Below are 8,425 nucleotides of genomic sequence, written 5' to 3'. Positions count from 1 at the left end.
GTAGAGACTTCTGTTTGAGTGAGGACTTTAAGGATGAGTCAAAGCCAAGCGGTAGATCTGGTAGAGAGTACAATTAACTGCAGCCTTTTTCTTCAGGTGAGTAATATTTTTATTCAGAGTTTGCGGAAGGTGAGATTGTTTAATAGTACGTGTCTTTCTCTTTATTCTAGGTGCATTATGCTTTCCTGGAACTGCTGACTCGATTGAAGATGGAACCTTGCATTTTTTTCACTAGTGGCGCTGTTTATTGTGTAACTTGCTGACACCGTGTCTCTTAATCAGATTGACGATGATGACGTCTAGCAGGGCTTAAGGTAAACATCTTGTACACATTTGTACAGAGATCGAGCATTGCTCAAGCGAGCTGCAGGGTTGTGACACATAGCGATTTTCAGAGCACCGGATGGCTCATCACATTTACTGAAGGCTCAGTAGTCCGTGTCACCCCTGGAAACTTTGCGGTTCGTGGCGGGCCCCTCGTAGATTGTAAGCATTGGGGTTTTGGTACTTTGCGGTCCTGTAGCAGATCCCTGAGGCCACGGGAAGGCGTAATGTGGGAGATGCCCACAGAACACAGGGCGTGGTTGGGAAGAACGGCTCCCGAGGAGCGGCTGATGTGGGGGATTTGGGGGTGCAAATACAGGGAAGCGGCTGTCGGGAGGGGGCGTGCGGTTCCTTCCTTGCCAGTTCAGGAGAAGAGAAGGGGTTTCTAAAGCTTTGAGACGAGGGGGCGGTTGAGGAAGGGAGGAGGGTTTATTGGCTTCTCTTAGTTTAGTCTTGCAGTCGCACTGGGACGTCAACGAGGTTCGTTTGGTTTGAGTCCCTCAGCGGCTGACCGGGAGCTATGACAAAGAGGAGAGATGAAGCGTAAACCCTCCGGGCCTCCGCATCTGAAGATGGAGGGCTGAACGTCAGGCCTTTGAACCTCAAAGGTGTTAAGGCTTGCACGTGAAGAGCTTAATGTTCTTTTGCATGTGTTTTTGTTTTTTTTCTAACGGCAGGCTGTAGTTGGAATCTAGGTGGTATAGCTGAATGGAAATAAGACCTCTGAAATTCCTAAGCTGTCGGTCAGCATTGGGCTGACTTCTACAATACGCTTTTTGCAGATGCAGAGGAACGAGCCGTGCGCCAAAGGGTGACGGAGGAGAGGCGTGCGGAGCGTCGCAAGAAAGTGGGTTCCCATGTGATGTCGGAGGGACGATGTGACCGGTGGCTATAGGACTAGCTTCTAGGTTTTGATTTGTGGGTGTTTTCTTTAATTTTGAAGGGGCAAAGCGGGTTTACGGGCAGCAGAGGTGACTCAGGCAAGGCGAGCCGTGACTCGCGGCCCGCAGCAGCAGTTGATGTTCAGGTGTCTTATTGTCGGTGAAGATACAAGCTTTGGCAGGGGCTTTTGGCATCGGACCGGCATTTGCGGTGAGCCAGGGCATTAGCGAGGAGGAGCACGGGGCAGATGATTTCTTAATAGCGCAACAGTAACTTTGCGTCTCTTGGTATCTTGGGTTATCAAGAGTGATGAGGGCCGCAGCATCCCATTCCGGACCGAGCAGGTGAGCGGAGAATCCCAGTGCTTCTGAGGGGGATGCTGAGGATGACGTAGGTGTTGGCCAGCATGATGCTTACCGTCAGAACTGTTTGTGGGTTTTTTTTTTTTGCAGAGGAGGAAGCGGAAAATGACGACTGCTGGAGCATCTGGTTAGCCCATGCGTGTTCATGTTGAGCATGGATTCGGACCCTCGACCCTCTAAAAGCTAAGTTGAGGGATCGGGGAGGGTCTGGAGGGAGGGCACCGCGCTTGGGCATCGCAGGGAGGGCTTGCGAAGTTAGAGTAGGAGAGAAGGACGTGCAGGAGCGGGCCCCTTTGGGCATGTAAAGGGAAGGAAGGGGTCGGTCTTCAGCCCAAGTGAGCAGGGCAGTTCCAGCCCGTGTCTGCGGTGCTATGTTTGTGTCGTCTGCCTTCTGTGTCTTAGACCTTACCAGGGTCCCAACATCCTTTTTGTTCTTCACAGTCAAGGAGCCCATTATGCACATCAGGTACCACCCCTGGGGTATTGAATGCCCCTACTTGTCGGCATAGTGCCAATGGGGCGTGTCTCTTCTTGCCTTACGAGCGTAAAGCGTGGATCGATCTCACGCCTCAGAAGTTTCTAGTCGGTTCTCTTTTGCGGCGTCGTTCCAGGCTGTGCCGGCAGCTGTTCTCTCTACCGGTCCATTTTCATGGACTTTGGGACTCGTTCCCTGCATCCTTACCATCTTAGGTCTTGAAGCCGGGCTTCTCGCGCATCTGTCGTCTCCATTTTGATCGTAACTTCTTGTAAGGGACCCTCGGGTTCTCCTGGTTTTCTGGGGCTGCTGTAGAGCCTCCTCGCTCTGGGCCATTGTGGCCCTGTCGGTCTCCTTGTCCGAGAGCTTCTCTCGTCCATCAGTCATTGCTCTTGCGGAGAGTTTTCTCTCTTCTTTTGAATCTCATTGTTTGTGGTGTTGCATGTAATGTTGGTGTGTGCCTACGTGTGTTTTGGCTTGGAGCTGCTCTGCCCAAAGGCGTAGAGTCAGGGGTAGGTGGCGTAGCGATAAGAGGCTGCGGTTAAGAGGTCGACAGGGCTAGACCGTTTAGGCAGGGGCTAGGAAGCGAGCTCAGATGAAGCGGCTGTCGGCAGACAGTGTGGACTGTCATTTGAACAGTGTTTTACGGAGGTGATGGGAGTCGTGTGGGAAGGGCTGATCATCAGCAGCAAAGCAGAATAAATGTTGACGGTGGTAAGGCCGATGCATGGGGGGGCCTTTGAGTTTGGCCCTTTATTCCTTTATGTAATGGCAGGCTGTTTTTTGGAGTCTAGGCGCTATTCCCAAATGGAATCAATACATTCGGAATTGTTAATGTCTTAAGCATCATATGGGTGACTCGTTCAATATTTATTTCAGGTGCCAGGGAACAAGATGGGCACCAAAGACCAACGGAGGCGCCGAGCAGAGCGTCATAAGGAGGTGGGTTGGCACACGGTGTAGAAGGGAATACGTGATTAGCGGCTATAGGACTACCTTACAGTTGGTGTTTTGTTTTTTTTTTCCAATATTGTAGGCGCAAAGCAACGAGCGAAGCACGAGATCGGCTCAAGGGGTGACTCGGGCAAGGTGAGCAAGGACTAGTAGGCTGAAGCAGCAGTTATTTTTCTGGTGCACTGTTGTTGGTGAAATTATCATCGTCGGTGTTTGTGTTTTCCAGGCGGTACCTGAGCCTCAGCATGGGAACACGTAAAAGTCAGGGGCAACATCGGTGAGCAGCCAAGGTAACGGAGCAGGAGGTGGGAATCGGTGTGGCAGGCTTTGGTTCTGGGCAGTATCTCAGCACGTGTCTTCTGGTTGTTTTTTTTGTAGGTGCCACACGTAGTGCTGAAGGGGCAAAGCAGCATGCTGTCAAGAAGTCTGAGAAGGTGAGGCAGTTGTGGACGAGGTCAGTGTGTAAGAGCAAAGTGTTGCGCAGCAACTCAGCGAGACGTGTCTCTCTTGGTTTTGCAGGGGCTGTGTGGGCCGCCGTTGGCATTGGAGAAGCTCTTGAGGTGAGCCGGGGTGGCAGCGAGGAGCGCAGGGCAGGTGACTCGTCACAGGTGCAATGATCCTTTTGTGTGTCTCGGCATCTTAGGTTGCAGAGGCGATTACGGCTACAGCGTCCGACTCTGGAAGGAGCAGGTTGAGCAGCAGAGCATCCTGGCGCTTCCGAGGAAGGGATTGCTGCGGAAGAGGTTGGTCTTGGCCAGCGTGATGCTTACTGTCAGCACCACGTGTGGTATGTGATGGCCTCGTCTTTTTTCTTTTTCAGGTGACAAAGCAGAACTGTTGACTGCAGGAGCATCCCAGTAAGCCAACGCGCTTGTTGTCGAGGATGGATTCAGACTCCCGGCCCTTCAAAAGCTAAGTGGACGGACTGGGGCTGGGAAGGGTCTGGAGGGAAGGGACCGCAGTTGGGCATTGCGGGCAGGACTTGTCAAGGTAGTGCAGGGGAGAGGGCTGTGCAGGAGCGGGCCCCTTTGGGCACATGAAGGGACCGGGGTTCCCTTCATCCTAGGACTAGCATGGGCAGGGCAGTTCCAGCCCATGTCGTCGGTGCTATGTTGTTTTTGCGGTGTGTCTCGCGTCGCAGACCTTCCTCTGGTCTCGACCTGCTTGTTTCTCTTTGCACTCAGGAAGCTCATCGTGTGCCTCCGTGCCATACTTGGGGTCTCGAATGCACGGACTCATCGGCGTAGTGCCATTTCAGCTCTTGTCTTCTTGCCTTACAAGCATAAAGTGCGGATCAGTCTTGCATCTGTCTTTTGTGGCGTCATTTCAGGCTGCGGCAGCAGCTCTTTTCTCTTCAGGTCCGTTTTTATGGACCGTGGGACTTGTTCCCTGCATCCTTACGCTCTTAGGTCTTGAAGCCGGGCTTCTCGCACATCCATCGTCTCTGTTTTGACCGTAACTTCTTGTAACAGAGCGTTCTGTTGTAACGTGGTTTTCCGGGCTGCCGTGGAGCCTCCTCGCTCTGGGCCACTGCGGCCCTGTCGGTCTCCTTGTCCGACAGCGTCTCCCGTCAGGGAATCATTCTTCTTGCGGAGAGTTTTCTCTCTTCTTGAATCCCATTGTTTGTGGTGTTGTGAGTAATGTTGGTGTGTCCCTGTGTGTGTTTGGCTTGAAGCTGCCCTGTCCTGCCCAGGGGTGTAGAGTCAGGGGTAGGTGTCATAGCAACAAGAGGCTGCGGTTAAGAGGTCGACAGGGCTAGACCGTTTAGGCAGGGGCTAGGAAGCGAGCTCAGATGAAGCGGCCGTCGGCAGACAGTGTGGACTGTCATTTGAACAGTGTTTTACGGAGGTGATGGGAGTCGTGTGGGAAGGGCTGATCATCAGCAGCAAAGCAGAATAAATGTTGACGGTGGTAAGGCCGATGCATGGGGGGGCCTTTGAGTTTGGCCCTTTATTCCTTTATGTAATGGCAGGCTGTTTTTTGGAGTCTAGGCGCTATTCCCAAATGGAATCAATACATTCGGAATTGTTAATGTCTTAAGCATCATATGGGTGACTCGTTCAATATTTATTTCAGGTGCCAGGGAACAAGATGGGCACCAAAGACCAACGGAGGCGCCGAGCAGAGCGTCATAAGGAGGTGGGTTGGCACACGGTGTAGAAGGGAATACGTGATTAGCGGCTATAGGACTACCTTACAGTTGGTGTTTTGTTTTTTTTTTTCAATATTGTAGGCGCAAAGCAACGAGCGAAGCACGAGATCAGCTCAAGGGGTGACTCGGGCAAGGTGAGCAAGGACTAGTAGGCTGAAGCAGCAGTTATTTTTCTGGTGCACTGTTGTTGGTGAAATTATCATCGTCGGTGTTTGTGTTTTCCAGGCGGTACCTGAGCCTCAGCATGGGAACACGTAAAAGTCAGGGGCAACATCGGTGAGCAGCCAAGGTAACGGAGCAGGAGGTGGGAATCGGTGTGGCAGGCTTTGGTTCTGGGCAGTATCTCAGCACGTGTCTTCTGGTTGTTTTTTTTTGTAGGTGCCACACATAGTGCTGAAGGGGCAAAGCAGCATGCTGTCAAGAAGTCTGAGAAGGTGAGGCAGTTGTGGACGAGGTCAGTGTGTAAGAGCAAAGTGTTGCGCAGCAACTCAGCGAGACGTGTCTCTCTTGGTTTTGCAGGGGCTGTGTGGGCCGCCGTTGGCATTGGAGAAGCTCTTGAGGTGAGCCGGGGTGGCAGCGAGGAGCGCAGGGCAGGTGACTCGTCACAGGTGCAATGATCCTTTTGTGTGTCTCGGCATCTTAGGTTGCAGAGGCGATTACAGCTACAGCGTCCGACTCTGGAAGGAGCAGGTTGAGCAGCAGAGCATCCTGGCGCTTCCGAGGAAGGGATTGCTGCGGAAGAGGTTGGTCTTGGCCAGCGTGATGCTTACTGTCAGCACCACGTGTGGTATGTGATGGCCTCGTCTTTTTTTTCTTTTTCAGGTGACAAAGCAGAACTGTTGACTGCAGGAGCATCCCAGTAAGCCAACGCGCTTGTTGTCGAGGATGGATTCAGACTCCCGGCCCTTCAAAAGCTAAGTGGACGGACTGGGGCTGGGAAGGGTCTGGAGGGAAGGGACCGCAGTTGGGCATTGCGGGCAGGACTTGTCAAGGTAGTGCAGGGGAGAGGGCTGTGCAGGAGCGGGCCCCTTTGGGCACATGAAGGGACCGGGGTTCCCTTCATCCTAGGACTAGCATGGGCAGGGCAGTTCCAGCCCATGTCGTCGGTGCTATGTTGTTTTTGCGGTGTGTCTCGCGTCGCAGACCTTCCTCTGGTCTCGACCTGCTTGTTTCTCTTTGCACTCAGGAAGCTCATCGTGTGCCTCCGTGCCATACTTGGGGTCTCGAATGCACGGACTCATCGGCGTAGTGCCATTTCAGCTCTTGTCTTCTTGCCTTACAAGCATAAAGTGCGGATCAGTCTTGCATCTGTCTTTTGTGGCGTCATTTCAGGCTGCGGCAGCAGCTCTTTTCTCTTCAGGTCCGTTTTTATGGACCGTGGGACTTGTTCCCTGCATCCTTACGCTCTTAGGTCTTGAAGCCGGGCTTCTCGCACATCCATCGTCTCCGTTTTGACCGTAACTTCTTGTAACAGAGCGTTCTGTTGTAACGTGGTTTTCCGGGCTGCCGTGGAGCCTCCTCGCTCTGGGCCACTGCGGCCCTGTCGGTCTCCTTGTCCGACAGCGTCTCCCGTCAGGGAATCATTCTTCTTGCGGAGAGTTTTCTCTCTTCTTGAATCCCATTGTTTGTGGTGTTGTGAGTAATGTTGGTGTGTCCCTGTGTGTGTTTGGCTTGAAGCTGCCCTGCCCTGCCCAGGGGTGTAGAGTCAGGGGTAGGTGTCATAGCAACAAGAGGCTGCGGTTAAGAGGTCGACAGGGCTAGACCGTTTAGGCAGGGGCTAGGAAGCGAGCTCAGATGAAGCGGCCGTCGGCAGACAGTGTGGACTGTCATTTGAACAGTGTTTTACGGAGGTGATGGGAGTCGTGTGGGAAGGGCTGATCATCAGCAGCAAAGCAGAATAAATGTTGACGGTGGTAAGGCCGATGCATGGGGGGGCCTTTGAGTTTGGCCCTTTATTCCTTTATGTAATGGCAGGCTGTTTTTTGGAGTCTAGGCGCTATTCCCAAATGGAATCAATACATTCGGAATTGTTAATGTCTTAAGCATCATATGGGTGACTCGTTCAATATTTATTTCAGGTGCCAGGGAACAAGATGGGCACCAAAGACCAACGGAGGCGCCGAGCAGAGCGTCATAAGGAGGTGGGTTGGCACACGGTGTAGAAGGGAATACGTGATTAGCGGCTATAGGACTACCTTACAGTTGGTGTTTTGGTTTTTTTTTTCCAATATTGTAGGCGCAAAGCAACGAGCGAAGCACGAGATCGGCTCAAGGGGTGACTCGGGCAAGGTGAGCAAGGACTAGTAGGCTGAAGCAGCAGTTATTTTTCTGGTGCACTGTTGTTGGTGAAATTATCATCGTCGGTGTTTGTGTTTTCCAGGCGGTACCTGAGCCTCAGCATGGGAACACGTAAAAGTCAGGGGCAACATCGGTGAGCAGCCAAGGTAACGGAGCAGGAGGTGGGAATCGGTGTGGCAGGCTTTGGTTCTGGGCAGTATCTCAGCACGTGTCTTCTGGTTGTTTTTTTTGTAGGTGCCACACGTAGTGCTGAAGGGGCAAAGCAGCATGCTGTCAAGAAGTCTGAGAAGGTGAGGCAGTTGTGGACGAGGTCAGTGTGTAAGAGCAAAGTGTTGCGCAGCAACTCAGCGAGACGTGTCTCTCTTGGTTTTGCAGGGGCTGTGTGGGCCGCCGTTGGCATTGGAGAAGCTCTTGAGGTGAGCCGGGGTGGCAGCGAGGAGCGCAGGGCAGGTGACTCGTCACAGGTGCAATGATCCTTTTGTGTGTCTCGGCATCTTAGGTTGCAGAGGCGATTACGGCTACAGCGTCCGACTCTGGAAGGAGCAGGTTGAGCAGCAGAGCATCCTGGCGCTTCCGAGGAAGGGATTGCTGCGGAAGAGGTTGGTCTTGGCCAGCGTGATGCTTACTGTCAGCACCACGTGTGGTATGTGATGGCCTCGTCTTTTTTTTCTTTTTCAGGTGACAAAGCAGAACTGTTGACTGCAGGAGCATCCCAGTAAGCCAACGCGCTTGTTGTCGAGGATGGACTCAGACTCCCGGCCCTTCAAAAGCTAAGTGGACGGACTGGGGCTGGGAAGGGTCTGGAGGGAAGGGACCGCAGTTGGGCATTGCGGGCAGGACTTGTCAAGGTAGTGCAGGGGAGAGGGCTGTGCAGGAGCGGGCCCCTTTGGGCACATGAAGGGACCGGGGTTCCCTTCATCCTAGGACTAGCATGGGCAGGGCAGTTCCAGCCCGTGTCGTCGGTGCTATGTTGTTTTT

General features: G+C 53.0%; 1 long non-coding RNA gene across 1 annotated transcript; it reads left to right on the top strand.

Moving 5' to 3' along the window:
* Positions 1-6,282: 6,282 nt before the first annotated feature.
* On the top strand, positions 6,283-7,596 carry LOC142359735 (uncharacterized). Its single transcript, XR_012762586.1, has 3 exons — positions 6,283-7,290; positions 7,386-7,438; positions 7,530-7,596. It is a non-coding gene; the product is annotated as an uncharacterized LOC142359735 (long non-coding RNA).
* Positions 7,597-8,425: the final 829 nt, after the last annotated feature.

The sequence above is a fragment of the Opisthocomus hoazin genome, unplaced genomic scaffold (assembly GCF_030867145.1).
Source record: "Opisthocomus hoazin isolate bOpiHoa1 unplaced genomic scaffold, bOpiHoa1.hap1 HAP1_SCAFFOLD_173, whole genome shotgun sequence".
In the NCBI taxonomy this organism is placed as follows: Eukaryota; Metazoa; Chordata; class Aves; order Opisthocomiformes; family Opisthocomidae; genus Opisthocomus; species Opisthocomus hoazin.
Note: the sequence above shows the minus strand (reverse complement) of the source record. Positions and strands in the feature narration are given on the sequence as shown.